Here is a 16,450-nt window from a genome sequence, read left to right on the forward strand (position 1 = left end):
GTGACGAGTTGTACTTTTTCGGAAGCTAGAAATGACTTTTGTTGGCCGTGTGTTAAGAAGCGTTGTCATGATGTAGGAGAACACGGCTTTTTGGTCGTCTTTCGCGAAGTTTTCTTAACACCCTGGGTAAGCAAATGGTAGAATACCACTCGGCATTAACTCTCTTTTGATCTTCAATTGGAATTGTGCAGATGGGACCCGTAGCTGAGAAAAACAATGGGATATTTTTTTTACCAACATTTCTCTCCTGCCTCACTTTTATTGGCCTGTTCTCATTTTCAAACACCTATTCACAAGATCGCTGTTTTTTTTCGAGTTCAAAACAATAAATCCACGTTTTGTCTCTTGTGACAATGTTATAAACAGCATTAGAATGTCCTTGGTCGTACTTCATTAGGATCTGTGAGCACCAATCCACGCGAGCCCGCTTCAGCTCCGCTGTCAGTTCACGAGAGATGCAACGACAATAAAGTTTCCGAACTTTCAATTATTCATGTAAAATATTCTGAATTTGGCTCATACCAATCCCCAATAGTCCTTGAATTATCTCATAGGTAATTCGCGGGTTTTCTTCAATTAGCCGCTTAACAGTAGCCTGTAGTTACATTATTTTCGTTGACGGCAGTTGAAGGCCGTCCTTCACGAAAAGCGTCATGTAAGGAAACCCGACCTCTCTCAAATTCAGCAAACCGTCTCGTCACGGTGCTAAAGCAAGGTGCTCCTCTCCTAAAAGCATTTTGAAGACGAGCGGCACAGTCTTGCGGAGAGAGAAATCATAAAAAATCATCGCTCTAAAATCTTTTCGACTTAATTCAATTTTCGTGGCGTACGTAGCACTTTGATGTGTGATAAAATACAATTGACATTGACAAATGATTTCCCGCCAATTTTTTAACTAAGGAGGTTGCAACGTTTCAAAAAATACAACATTCGAAATTCAAATAGTTCCGATTAGCTAGAAGTGCAAAAGTTTTAGTGTGCCCCATGTATGCCTTTATCACAGTCTTCCAGAATAATCCACATTATCACACGATGAGAAATACATGATTGTTTTGATCAAACTAATATGGTAACACTGCTTAATCCAGACGAAGTCGCGGATAAGAACTAGTAAGAAATAAGGTCGAATAAGTACAACTATTTGGTGACAAGCGGACGTTGTAATTTCCTGTATGAACTTTATAAACTTCTGTAAAAAGCATTGTAATTTTAATGTTTATGATGTATTTCTTAATTGTTATTGGGCCGGTTGTTTGGCAATGAATAGTGCATTCACATCCAATAAGTGCATGGTTATTTCTTTACTAAAATATATTACGATCATTTTGAAGTTATACTTTTGAAATATTATAAGAGTGAATTTTTACGATACGCGCGCACATCGTCACGCAAATTCCACACCCTGATGTTAGCTTGTCAACTAGACCATTTCTATTATACTTCAGCTACCCAGCCTCTTGTAACTTACAAAGAGGATGTTAAACTACGCAAAAAGAGGCGGGATTGCCTAAGTGCAGTGATTTGACGTAAGATTGAAATAGTAATTACATATTTTGGCAACGAAATATAAACCGGCTAAGTTTGAAAGCGAGCAGTTGTTTGAAACAATTTCGGCTATCGCCGTTTTTTACAAGATTATAGCCGTCATCAGCTGTCAATCTGTCAATGACTGGATGCTTCATACAATCGCTTTTTTCTTAGAGAGTTTCGCATATGTCTGCTGAACCACAACCAATGGATGAGAATTAAATAAATATCAATATATAATTTCAATTTATATACAAGTTATAATTTAAAAACTTATGATTTATCTCTAATTGTATAAAATAATTTAAAGATATTTAATTACACGTTATTTAACTAAATTATGCGGTATAATAAATAATATTTTCATTGTTGCATTTTATAACTTCTTTATTACAATATTGTGATTTCTACAAACGTAAACGTTAAATAACACGAGTAATTCATTTTTTTAAGGATTGTTGTTTTATTACGCCAAAGAAGAATAACTTCTTGCGTGCGTACATAAGTTCAAAAACTTTTCTTTTTCTTTTTATAGAATAAGGAAAAACCATAACAATGGGAAATATTGCGATCAAAAAGATATTTAATTAAATAAATTTTCCGAACTTCAAATCTATTACAGAACACCAATTTGAATTTGTTGATTTTTGGGATGAAGTTGATAGTATATGAAAATTATAACGCCTTAATTTTTTTGTATAGCAAAGTGTTGCAAACTAATATTAACTACTTTGTTCGCGGGGTATTTCAGCAATTTTAAATAATTTTATTCGAAATATCTAAATCACATTTATATCTTAAATCACTATTGAAAGTCAAAATCTACCACCCTTTTGAAAGATTATGTTAGGCATACCCTTTGAAGGGTGTAATATATATATATAATAAATTTTCGACACAATATAATTAATTTATATTAAAAAGCCTAAGGGCGTTCGCTCTATTCCCAATTAGTGGCATCATTAAGGAAGTCGTTTATGTTATATTAACCTTTACAACACATTTTTTTTAACAATTCTTTTGAATTTCGTAACATGTTGTATAATCATATACATCGCCCAAGAAAAGACTTACTAACTCGACTTGACTCAACGTTTTTCTTTGTAGCTAAAAAGGCCGGCAACGCTCTTGTGATTCCTCTGGTGTTGCAAAAGAATGTGGGCGGCGGTGATCACTTAACACCAGGTGACCCGTACGCTCGTTTGTCCTCCTATTCCATAAACAAAAAGCTATATCACACTTATACACTACTGAAGCAAATCTAAAGTCGTAGTCGTACTCAAAAACCACTGACATTACTAATATCAACACTTCAGTCACAGTAGACACATATATATCTTCAGTTCTAAAGAGTAACAATTCTGAAAAGGGGTCCAAAAGAAAACAACTCGAGTTGTAACTGTTTGAAACGAAAATATTCTAGACTTATGAAAGAAATATTGGAAGGAAACCAGGCTCCTTTGCACCGGATGCAGGCTAGATTATGCGTACCACAACTCCACCTATTTGTGCCGTGAAGCAATAATTTGTAAGCTGTACTGTGTTTCGGTCTGAAGGGCGCTGTAGCTAGTGAAGTTACTGGGCGAATAAAACTTTACATCTTATGTCTCACGGTGATGATCGCAGTTTCTTTTGGTTTTTTCAATAATCTTGAGCGGCACTGCATTGTTATGGGCAGGGCTTATCAATTACCATCAGCTGAACGTCCTGCTCGTCTCGTCTCTTATTTTCATTAAAAAAGTAATGACTAAACTGCATTCACTTATCGACTTCTTTCTCTGTGGTAATGGTGCGTTATATTTTATGGAACAGTTTCTCATAATTACCTCAAATATCTGCATTTCTGACTTGTTACAATTTGAAACTGAGGTATCGATATATGGGATTGCAGTTTATGACATCCTGCATTCTGTTCTGTCACGTTTGGAGCGTCGAAGAAGTCTATTGTAATAACGATTATTACTGTTCATAACGGACTATTAACTACTCCATAAGCTGACTCATTAGCTCGACCATGTTCGGCGTATAATTACGAAAGGTTACCGTTTACAAACAATAACTATTTTCTTATTATCAAATACTATTTCTACATGTTGTGATGCATTTATCACGCGGAGTGCTCTGAGGAGCTATTCGGGTTGATACCAGCGGCCGAATTCCACCACCGGACATTACGTCAAAATGTGAAGTACGCAACACGTTGACGTCCGGTATTACAAAACCACGCGTTTTGCCTCGCTTGCCCACTGTGTGGAATCAATTACTGGTTGCTGTATTCCCGGACCGATACGACTTCGGGACCGGAAAAAGCTGTAATTAAATAATTAATGCTGTGTATGACTGTTGCAAATATGACATTTGTCACCTATGACAACTTATATATATACATATAAATAAAATTTAAGTGTCTGTTTGTAATATTGAAATAACCCTTTTTTTACTACATGTATATGAATACTAGCTGACCCAGCAAACGTTGTATTGCCGAAATTAAAATCGCGATACAAAAGTAACTGTTGATATATCGTAGATGGGTGAAAATTTGAAGTTGTATGTATTTTTAAATGCTGACTCATAATCAAACAAATTTAAAAAAAAATGTCAAAAAAAAAACAAATTACATTATTTCATGAGAATCGGTCAAGCCGTTTCGGAGGAGTTCGATCCGGCACATCGTGACACGAGAATTTTATATATTAGATATATACACCAAAATGAAATGTTTTTTAAATTTTGACTGTCTGTCTGTCTGTTTGTTTCGACTAATATCTGAAATGGCTGGACCTATTTTGACGAGAGTTTTATTGGCAGGTAGCTGGTGTAATAAGGAGTAACTTAGGCTACGTTTATTTTAGAAAACTGTCTAACACTAAGAATAATTTATATGGCAAAACAACGTATGCCGGATAAGTTATTATATATTTGACATAATATTTAATTATAATGAAATTTAAAACATCAAAGAATTAGTACGTGTGTTATTGTAACTGGATTTTTTAATGGTAAAGAACTTATTTGGCACAATATTAATTTAAAACCATGACCTTTATTCACTCTAGGCTGTATTTATGCAGTATGTTTAATTTTTTACACATACAAGGACCCCTTGAGATGCGATAAGCAAATATATTTGCAACATTTATTTTTTATAGTGTCATGCTTCGTCATGCTCACTCAAGAGGTATTTTTCTCCATTGCGTTTTTACAACTTTTTCAATCGATATATCTCAAAAACTGTGCCTCGTAGGAAAAAATGTGTTGATGTATTTTTCATAGATAATTTTATGATCTACAATTTCTGACTAGAGTACTTTTATAACAATAGTTACCGTTTTGCTAAAAATCGCGAAATACTTATTTTGTCCACCTTTGACCTTGAGTAAAAAAAAATCCATACATTGGAATGATGGGGAACTTAAAAAGATATCAATAAAACAAATGTTAATTTTATTTTATTTTTTAATGTTAAATATTAATCATCATCATCTTCATCAGCCGGAAAACGTCCACTGCTGGACAAAGGCCTCCCCCAAAAATTTCCACGATGATCGGTCCTGAGCTGCCCTCATCCAACGTATTCCGGCGATCTTAACCAGATCGTCGGTCCATCTTGTGGGGGGCCTGCCAACACTGCGTCTTCCGGTACGTGGTCGCCATTCGAGGGCTTTACCGCCCCAACGGCCATCAGTTTCGCAATCGTTTGGACTATGTCGGTAACATTGGTTCTCCTACGGATCTCCTCATTTCTGATTTGATCTCGCAGGGAAACTCCGAGCATAGCCCTCTCCATTGCCCTCTGAGCGACCATGAGCTTTCTCATAAGGCCCATAGTTAGCGACCACGTCTGTGAACCGTAAGTCATCACTGGCAACACACACTGGTTGAAAACCTTCGTCTTTAGACACTGCGGTATTTGGGACTAGAAGATTTTACGGAGCTTCCCGAACGCTGCACATCCGAGTTGGATTCGACGAGTGACCTCCTTCTCGAAATATTAATAAACTTTATTAATTTTCAGCTAGTTGGGAATTTATGTACCTGTTATGTACACTCAAACTTTTTGGTCTAGATTATATGATTGGTTTATACGTATAACATTTCCCGCGTTTATTTGCAAGGCTGTTTAACATTCGGAAAACTTCTGAATTATCATTTATTAAAGGTGCTGTCTGTGATATATCAACATTTTGCATATTCTTGGCTTATTATCAGATATTACTTAATATCTATCTTAATACCAAGTTTATTTCTAAGGTATGTTGTATGCAAATGTAACAGACATAAGTGGACTCAAGATATTTACTTACTAGTACCACAGAATAGGGATGTATACCTACCAATACTATTACTAACTAGCTGACCCGGCAAACGTTGTTTTGCCATATAAAGTATAATTCACGCGATAGTTTTATAAGTAATAAAATATTGCCTATATTATAGCCTGTACATCATTTTGTTCTATTGTCAATAGTTTTTGCAGCGCACGCAAAAATAGGTTTTCGATTTTACACCTTGTGTTACAAAATAGCAATCTTATTATGGATCCCTAATTTTGAAAACATAGCCTATAGCCTTCCTCGCTAAATGGACTACCCAACACTGAAAGAATCATTCAAATCGGACCAGTAGTACCAGAGATTAGCGCGTTCAAACAAACAAACAAACACTGCAGCTTTATAATATTAGTATAGATTTCGAAACGATTGTTTAAGTTTTGGAGAAGGTTAGTCGAGAACCAAACGTAGATTCGAGTTTTTCCCTCATGATTTTCTGTCGGAGCTGCAGTTGTCCTGTAGACCTATTCTCATAACAAAACACTGCCCTCTACTATATACCACTGCACTGGCGGCTGTCAAAGTGCTTTTGTGCCTGTTTGATATTCGCCATTTTGGCGTTGTTGGCCATATCGAGAGTTTGCGATACTAAAACATGACGACCTCAGCTAAACAAACATCGATAGATAGTGGGAAACTATTAACAAAAAAAATGTGTACTTTATTTCGTTGATTCCTGAAGTATAAATAACAGGGAAAACGAATGAAATTAATTCAAAATGCAAAAATACTTCAGAGTACTGTACGCTTCCCTCGCAGCCAATTTGTATTATACGTCAAAATTAGTTCCCTGCACGCTCGCGAGTGGCGCTTCACATAGACAAAAATTTGCTGTCAAACATATGGAACAGCATGTCCAGTGGTATTTATACTAACCACTATAACAAAACGAGAATAGTATAATAGAATAGTATAATAGCATCGAGCTTATGTCAATAAATTAAATTTCGAATTTTAGTTACACAAATTGACGGTTCAGTTCCGTTTTGAGATGAAGTTATCTTCCGATTTAGGGAAATCGTTTGATGCATATTATCGTAACAAGATTGAACGTATATTGTTGGGAGATACGCATTCTGCATAATTTTTACGTTTGGTTTAGTTGTCGACTTAAAATATGTAATAGAACATATACAGTAATCACGACCATCATGTTCACGAAGCATCCTTACACGGATGAATTCTCTACTCTACTCTAAAGATTGATTCATCCAATATACGATAAATTATATTTATACAATTTATTTTTTATTACTTTTTATAAAATATTTGATACATTGGATGAAACAACTTACAACCTTTTTTTTATGTATATTTATTTTTATGAAAATAAGGGACGAGACGAGCAGCACGTTCAGCTGATGGTGATTCATACGGTGCCCTGCCCATTACAATGCAGTGCCGCTTAGGATTCTTGAAAAACCCCAAAAATTCTGAGCGGCACTACAACTGCGCTCGTCCCCTTGAGACACAAGATGTTACGTCGCATTTGCCCAATAATTTCACTAGCTACGGCGCCCTTCATACCGAAACACAGTAATGCTTACACATTACATGATACAGCCAATTTAAAATACTGTCTTTAATTGAAAAGAATGACCGTTGAGTTTCTTGTATATTCTTCTCCCGAGCTCTACTTTTTTCGAACAGTAGATTCAGTAATTCAAATTACTTAAATATTTTTAATGACGATTCAAATACAGTACGTGTATTTGACTGTGACTTTGACATGGATAACCATTTTAATTGTAGTAGTAGAAATATTTTAGATAGAACAATGTTAGTAAGTTAAAAAAGTTGCACGAAGCAAATTTGCCGTTCGAATGTCGTTGATGCAAGGCTCTGATCCAGTTAGAGTCCAGTAAACGTTCAAAGGAAATGATAGAAGAATACGAAGAACAAAAACTGGATATGTTTGGAACTTATGTCAACGAATTTCCAATTACAAAAATACCACCGATTGTCGCACTGATTTTAGTTTCGACCGTGTTAGTATGACAGAACTATTGATTTACGGCCGTTCCCAAAATACTAAATTCTTCTGTCAGTAATTAGCTGTCAATAATCTTAAGCTGTCCCAATATACCCGATAAGTCATTCTTATCACCAGTTCACTGTTGCAATTTCCATACAAACTTCTATCGCTGGTAAGCTATACGTCGTCCTATTGACAGACAGCGTGTACGGATAAGATGAGTTACCGTCGATAAGTTGTATATTTACAGGAATTCTAAACTTGAAATTTGAATTTCCTTGTACAGTCGGAAAAAAGGTTTGTTACATTTTGAAGAAGAAAATATATTGATAATCAAAATCAAAAAGTCAATGGTTAATGACGGAAAGCTAATTTTAATATCGTTTACTATAATTAGTTCCATATGAAGTATTATAAAAAAAATGTAAAAGTATTGGTGCATTTATTTATGTGCTGACCGTACGTACTGTACGAGTCGTCGGATCTGTACTCATTGTACCGCACAAATATTAAGTATAGCTGTCAATGACGTTGTAAAACACAGTCATAATAATTATATATATTGTTTTTATAACTTTATCTTTATAAACAATAAAAATGTTGTTTCTTGTATTAATAAACTCGCCTAGATGAATTATTTACCTCTACTCTTAAGGTGAAAGGGTTTTTTTCTTTATTCACAAGGTTATATCATTTGTAATTATAACTGAGACAGCAAATATGTCGGTCTCAGTGAGTCTTACATCTTTATGCCGTTTGGTGTCAAGACACTTGGCCTGTGAAGCCCAGAGGTACAGTAGACAACTGTGCCAGATGCGTGGAGAATGTACAGAGTGCTATCTATGCGCCTCAATAAGGCTACTGTACTGCCTAGGTGAACGTCGCAAATATGTCGGTCTCAGTGAGTCTTACATCTTTATGCCGTTTGGTGTCGAGACACTTGGCCTGTGAAGCCCAGAGGTACAGTAGACAACTGTGCCAGATGCGTGGAGAATGTACAGAGTGCTATCTATGCGCCTCAATAAGGCTACTGTACTGCCTAGCTGAACGTCGCAAATATGTCGGTCTCAGTGAGTCTTACATCTTTATGCCGTTTGGTGTCGAGACACTTGGCCTGTGAAGCCCAGAGGCACAGTAGACAACTGTGCCAGATGCGTGGAGAATGTACAGAGTGCTATCTATGCGCCTCAATAAGGCTACTGTACTGCCTAGCTGAACGTCGCAAATATGTCGGTCTCAGTGAGTCTTACATCTTTATGCCGTTTGGTGTCAAGACACTTGGCCTGTGAAGCCCAGAGGTACAGTAGACAACTGTGCCAGATGCGTGGAGAATGTACAGAGTGCTATCTATGCGCCTCAATAAGGCTACTGTACTGCCTAGCTGAACGTCGCAAATATGTCGGTCTCAGTGAGTCTTACATCTTTATGCCGTTTGGTGTCGAGACACTTGGCCTGTGAAGCCCAGAGGTACAGTAGACACCTGTGCCAGATGCGTGGAGAATGTACAAAGTGCTATCTATGCGCCTCAATTAGACTACTGGAAACCCAAGCGCTGGCAGCTATTTCGGTCAACTGTACTGTCTAGCTATACAACGCGGAAATGCTGCCAGTATTCTTGATACACTTCCCCGTAACGTTAGTTTTAATTTAATGTATACATAGTATTGTAAACATAGTTATAAGATTTGTTGTTATAATTATAATTATTATATATTATTTATTAATTACTCTGGAAAAAAATTGTGTGACTAATAACTCCGTGCTGTGCGTTTTAACACAGTGGTGTTAAAAATATAATATATAGTCAATAATAACCAAGCTGAGATCATACCACTTTGGCCAATTAGCCTCTTTTTTTTGCAGAAGAACACTGTTCGCGCTATAACCTATACCTAGGTAGGACCTAAAAGAATCATTGAGAGCAAAATTTAAAGAAATAAACATATATATATAATAGTAAGTCTTTTGTCGGGCGTTGTATATGGTTTTTCAATAAGATCCCAGATAATTATCAAAACAAAATGTATTACGAAATTCAAAAAACTCTTTTGTTCTGTGCGCGGCGTGAGAACTCGCATTGTCGTGATGGAGGATGATGCGGCGGTTGCAGTTCTCTTTACGGAGTTCAGAAAGGACCTGTGGTAAGCAAATGCTAGCATACCATTCTGCATTAACCGTTCTTTGTCCCTCAAGAGGAATAGTCGCAACATGGCCGGTTTTGGAGACAAACGTGGCCACCAAATTTTTTTGCAACACTCCGTGAACGTACAATTTTTGTTGGCTTTAACTCATTTTCGAACACCCAAACTCGTGACTGTTTTTTTTTTCGGGTTCGTACGCGTATATCCAGGACTCGTCACCTGATACGATGTTGTATACAGCATTTGAGGATCCTGCGTGGAATCTCTCGAGATTTCTGACGCACCAAGTAACGGGAGCCGCTTTTTGCTCTTCTGTGAAGCAAATGCGGTATCCATCGGGAAAACAACTTTTTTACACCTAATTGTTCATGCAAGATTACTTGTATTTGACTCATGCCAATGTCTAAAGTTGCCTGAATTTCGCGGTATGTCACATGTCGATCTTCCTCAATCAGCTTACGCACAGCATCAACGTTTTCTTTGGTGACTGCAGTTTTTGAACGACCTTGAAGGGGATCATCACTGAGCTTGACACGTCCACGTTAAATTTCAGCAAACCAGCGATAAATTGTGGTTTTGGAAGGGGCTTCATCATCAAATGCAGAAATCATCCGGTCAACACACTGTTTTTGTGTTAAACCACTTCGAAAGTCATAATAAATCATCGCTCTAGAATTTTCTCGAGTCAATTCGATTTTCTCAACGATTAAACAAGTTTGACAAGACCTTGTGACAAAACCAAGAATCTTTTTTTAAATAAATAAATGGTATTCGATTTTTAAAACCAAGGAGTTTTCAATTAAAAAGATTTTTATATGACAGGAACAGTGGAAATATTCCATTCCCGATACTTTTAGTGCAGCCTATGTATAACATATATCAACATCCTATAAAAATATCCTTAATGATACCACATATTGGGAATAGAGCAACCGCCCACAGGCTATTAAATAATAGATTTTACTGTCCGATTTTACTTAATTGGCGGAATTAACACCAAAGAAAACTCAAATCATTTGGCCTCTTTGAATTAAGTTTATTTGACTTTGAGTAATGATGCTATTTATATACAGTCATGGAGTTGAAGCAAATCTTTTTTAGTCGAGACCCAGAGGTTGAAATTCATTTATTTGTCAATCAATTAATGAATCCAACAAAAATATTTTATTTCATCGGTAAATCACATTACACTTGAAATATGTAATTTTTTATGCATCTCATTCGGAAGGCAGATTTATTTAGAGATGAACGAGCAAGAAACTCTAAGGTTGCTGTTTTCAAAACACATTATGTATTACAAGTTCTTATTTTCAATGCAATTTACAAATCATTCCAATTACAATATATGCAAAGTGATGCAACAAAAAATACTCAAACGTCCACTTGTGAGAATGTAAATTAATAAGTAAAAAAATAAGAGTTCTTGAGTACAGTAAATACATAAGTTAGTTCTATAATGTTTGTGTGTTTGTTGTATGTCACTCAAGGCGTGTATGTAACGATTGCGAAACTGAAGTGGCAGTGGGCAGGGCACATAGTTCGACGGACAGATGTCCGTTGGGGCAGTAAAGTCCTCGAATGGCGACCACGTACCAGGAGACGCAGTGTTGGTAGGCCCCCCACAAGATGGACCGACGATCTGGTCAAGATCGCCGGAATACGTTGGATGAGGGCAGCGCAGAGGAGGAACGTATTCCGTGGTATGGCCGATCGTCGTAGAAATCTTTGGGGAGGCCTTTGTTCAGCTGTGGACGTCTTCCGGCTGATGATGATGATGTAATATTTTATAAGGCATTTTATGTAAGAAATAGCTTTATGCACTTCTTTTCCATATATACTTTAACTGTGTTAAGTTTCACGTTAACTAGTTCGCTTAATTTGTTAAAAAAGGGGTACAAAGTTTTCCCTCAGTATATTAATATAGAATGTATAGACTAATTTCAATTCAATTAATTCAAGTATTTAGGTTTCAATTATCTAAGACTTATGTTAATTTAAAACAAGCGAATTAAAATTCTTTTAAATCAATATTTTTGGCGCGTCAAAGTGTGAGGTAACGAGGCGAAATGACAATCAACTTATTAATTCTCACTTAAATTAATACTTGCAGCTTCATCAATCAATGATGTATGTATAAATTACTCTGGTAAATTTTACTCTTGATGATCGCACGACTGTACCTGATACGAATGAGTTTCACTTTAAAAAAACATTATTTTTTTTCATGGAAGAGAAGGACAAATGTGTGTACAGATCACCTGGTGTTAAGTGATCACCGCCACCCACATTGTCTTGCAACATCAGAGGAATCACAGGAGCGCTGCCGGCCTTTAAGGAAGTTGTACGCACTTTTTTTGAAGGTACCCATGTAGTATCGTCCCAGAAACACTACACAAGGAAGCTCATTCCACAGCCTTCTAGAACGTGGAAGAGAGCTCGTAGAAAACCGCACTGTGGAGGACTGCCACACATCCAGATGGTGGGAATGATATCCTAACTTGTGGCGTGTCGTGCGAAGGTGGAATATGGCGGCAGTAATCAGGTGAAATCAATCATCAAATCAAAAATATTTTATTTCGTAGGTAACTTGCATTACCCTTGAAATATTATATCATATCATTCAGAAGGCAGATTTCCTTAGAGAAGAACGAGCAGGAAACTCTAAGGTTGCTTTTTTAAAAATAGAATTGTATCACAAGTTCCTATTTTCAATTAAATTTACAAATCGTTTCAATTACAATAATTATCTGTAAAGTGATGAAGCAAAAATACTCAAACGTCAATTATTACTAAATGCCTTACACGAGTAAGTCAAAAAATTTAAATTAATAAGTAAAAACATAGTTAAAGTTATTGAGTAACTTTAATTAAAAAAATAAAGAAAATAAAAGAAATAAAAAAAAAACATAAAGCAGAACTCCCGGTGAGAGGATCATCCAGCCACCACAAGTAACGCCTGTTCACGAGCATGGCGCATGGACCAGCCATCGCCTCCCTCGACCATATTTTAGGGAAAAGGAACGACCCGCCCCACGTTGCCACCACAAGCAGTAAATTAAGCGAGCATGACGATGCCTGTCACGAGAACTCTACCAAATAACAAAAGATAATGTTCATCTACACATATGATGCAATACTCACTAAATGCCTTTACCAGTGGGAGGCTCCTTTACGCAGGATGCCGGCTAGATTATAGGTACCACAACGGCGCCTATTTCTACCGTGAAGCAGTAATGCGTAAGCATTACTGTATTTCGGCAGCTAGTGAAGGTGAAGTGAAAGTGAAGGGCGCCGTAGCTAGTGAAATTACTGGGCAAACGAGACTTAACATCTTATGTCTCAAGATGACGAGTGCAGTTGTAGTGCCGCTCAGAATTTTTGGGTTTTTCAATAATCTTGAGAGGCACTGTATTGTAATGGGCAGGACGTATCAATTACAATCAGCTGAACGTCCTGCTCGTCTCGTCTCTTATTTTCATAAAAAAAACTTACTTGCCAAAGCTTCTCTCCGTGGCTTTCGGACAGCTTTTGAGTGTTTCAATTTGCTTTTTTGTACGGAACCAGGTTTGACAGGCATAGGTGAGGCAGGGTGTGAGGCATATGTTCATGGCCTTTCTTTTCAATGTGAGTGGTAAAGTACCCTTAAAAACTTCCTTCAAAGCCCAATAATTACTCCATCTATCATGATCTGTCTGTTTATTTCTTATCTGTACATCTTTCAAATGAGATAAGGTGACCGAGGTAAATGTATTCTTCCAAATATTCTAAAGTACTATTGGTAATTGTTATTGGTGTTTCGAGTTTGTTAAACCTAAAGTTATGACTTTAGGTTTTTCCTTGTTTCCCTTTTTAGGGGTTTGTTATATTCCAAGTACCTCTCAATAATATGTTTCAAAGTGTATATGTGATTAACCGTTGAAAAATTTTTCTAACCGACTTCAAAAAAGGAGGAGATTGTCAATTCGTCGGTCGGTCGTTACCTCAGAAATTTCGACTAGTGCTCCCCGTGTGGTTCCATTGCAAAACCATAAAAGTCTTAATTTTTCTGTAAGAATGTGCGCGACAAATTCAAAAATAACTTAATATCACGCCAACCTATTTCGATAATTCTTTTCTTATAAGAAAGGATATACTGCAAAGGTAGTTTGGTGAGAGTTCGTTTTGGTTCTGATTATGGGATCCATGACAAAGTAACGGAACTCTTCAATTCTTATCAGCAAATTAACGATACTTGGTCGAATCTTCAGTCGGAAGTTGGTGTCATGTAGTTTTGTAACTACATACATACTTATGGTAAGATGTGCTTGAGTCGCACGCGCGACCTGAGGAGGCGACAGACGAGAGCGGGGCCGAAGCGGGAGGACACCGATTGCAAATATAACAATAACTAGAATTAGATTAATTAATTGGATTGTATAAACATACGCAATTATTTTCATACTTTCTAGTGCATATTATTATATCTATTGTTTTGGAATAGTGTTTTTGCAGTCGGTTGTTTTTTTGTTAATTTTTTTTATCTAAAGCCCGTTTGGTCCACTGGCTGATTTTCTTACATCAGTTTGGATACTCTAGGTACCTATTCTCAAATTTTTAATAATTTTTATTGAATGCGTAAACGATAATAAAATATTGAAATAAGATATTCACAGTAACAGTGATTTATTTTAAATTTAAATTTGTTTAAAATTTTAACAAGGTCAAGTGTATAAATAGCCATTGACTAAATATTGTTGTATGCATTGTTTCATTGTTATAAAAAAAGGGAATATTGATTAGTGAATAAGTAATTAGAACTTAATTCATTATTTTTATTTTAGTAAATAAAACACACAAACGCACACTCACACCTTGTTCCCGTTGGGGTAGGCAGAGAAAATAGAATGCCATTTGCTTCTATCCTTACAAACCTCACGTGCTTCCTCTACATTCATTATTTTTTTTATACATGCTCCCGGTTTCAGGTGCTTCGACCCTTTTTTATTCTCAAAACGTCCTCAATTTTGTCGACGAATGTTCTAGGAGGTCTCCCGCGATTAACTTGTCCACACACACTTGCGTTATATATTTGGTATTTCATTCTTTCTTCACTCATTCGCTCCTACTGCTGTGAACATATACTACTGCGGTGAATCTTAAAGACGTGCCAACTAGCTCCGTATATTTTCATAATCTTGTGCGCGTGTGTTGTTAAGAATAGTGAGTTATAATAGAAAAACGGGATAGAAAAACTTCAATAATTTATTGTAAGTCATTTAAGTGTGAATCTATATTTTCCCTTTTTAAATTATTATAATAGTTAAAAATCAGTCAGTGGATGTAATCAAAAGATATTGACTTACCATTTTTACCCGCAATCAAAGTTTAAATGGTGTTATTAATGAAGCACTGTGTTGTTTAGATTTTAAAACAATTTTGTAATGAACTTATATGTTAAAGATCAGTGTGAAGTGGACATTTAATTGTTAATTGTTAAAACCAATAACATAACAGAAGAACGAACTCCAATCACTGCATTATACAAGTACCCTCATCTTTTTTTTGTGATTTCAACACGAAGTGATCTCAACAAAGAGTATATATTGGAGCATTTATTAATGTGGACATCATATTAATATTAATATTTTATTTAGTAGGGCAGCATTTATAACTGTGCTTAGATAAAAAATTAAAGTTATAAAAATGAACTTGTGTGATGGCTGTAGAAAATCAGCTTTAGCCAACGAAAGTATTTGCTGTAGTGGATGTAAAAATATTTTTCATCATTCATGCGTCAATATTGCAAAAGTAAATTACAAAAAAATGTCTAAAGAAAACAAAGCTGCATGGAAATGCCCTGCGTGTAAGATTTCATCAAAACGACTTGGAGACAATAGTGAAACCCCTGTACGGAGTCAAAAACAATCCACCAACGAGGACTCGGAAGAAGAAGAATGTCAACCCACAATTGATCAAGGCCTGTGTGATCTTATTCGAACTGAGATTAGGAAAACGCTAAAAGTCGACATACCGAGAATAATCCGAGTTATACTGTCAACCGAAATAATGCCTCTTAAAAGTGAAATAATAACTTTGACAGAGGCAGTAAATTTTGCCGCTATCAAGTATGATGAAATGAAGTCACTCGTAGAAAAAAGGGGTTCTGAAGTCAAAGAACTTATTTTAAGTAATTCAATGTTAGATAGAAATGTTAGGGTCTTGACAGAAAGACTATCAAACATTGAGCAATACTCCAGAAACACCAATATCGAGATACATGGTTTGCCTGAATTCAGAAATGAGAACTTACCTAAAATAATGTTACGTATCGGCGACACACTTTCTTGCACCAGAGTTGCTAAACAAAACCCAAAAAATGGGCGGCCAAGATCAGTTGTCATGAAGTTTCGTAGTAATCGCTGTCGTGATAATATTTTGGCTGCTATTCAAAAATACAATAAAACCAACGCAAACAACAAACTTAATACACAACT

At 36.1% G+C, this 16,450-nt stretch overlaps 1 protein-coding gene across 1 annotated transcript in view; it reads left to right on the forward strand.

The window, feature by feature from the left end:
- The window catches only part of LOC126965238 (fatty acyl-CoA reductase wat-like), a 104,292-nt gene that overhangs the window by 25,829 nt on the left and 62,013 nt on the right, over positions 1-16,450 (forward strand). The window lies entirely within an intron of this gene.

Source organism: Leptidea sinapis, chromosome 7, assembly GCF_905404315.1.
Source record: "Leptidea sinapis chromosome 7, ilLepSina1.1, whole genome shotgun sequence".
Lineage (NCBI taxonomy): Eukaryota > Metazoa > Arthropoda > Insecta > Lepidoptera > Pieridae > Leptidea > Leptidea sinapis.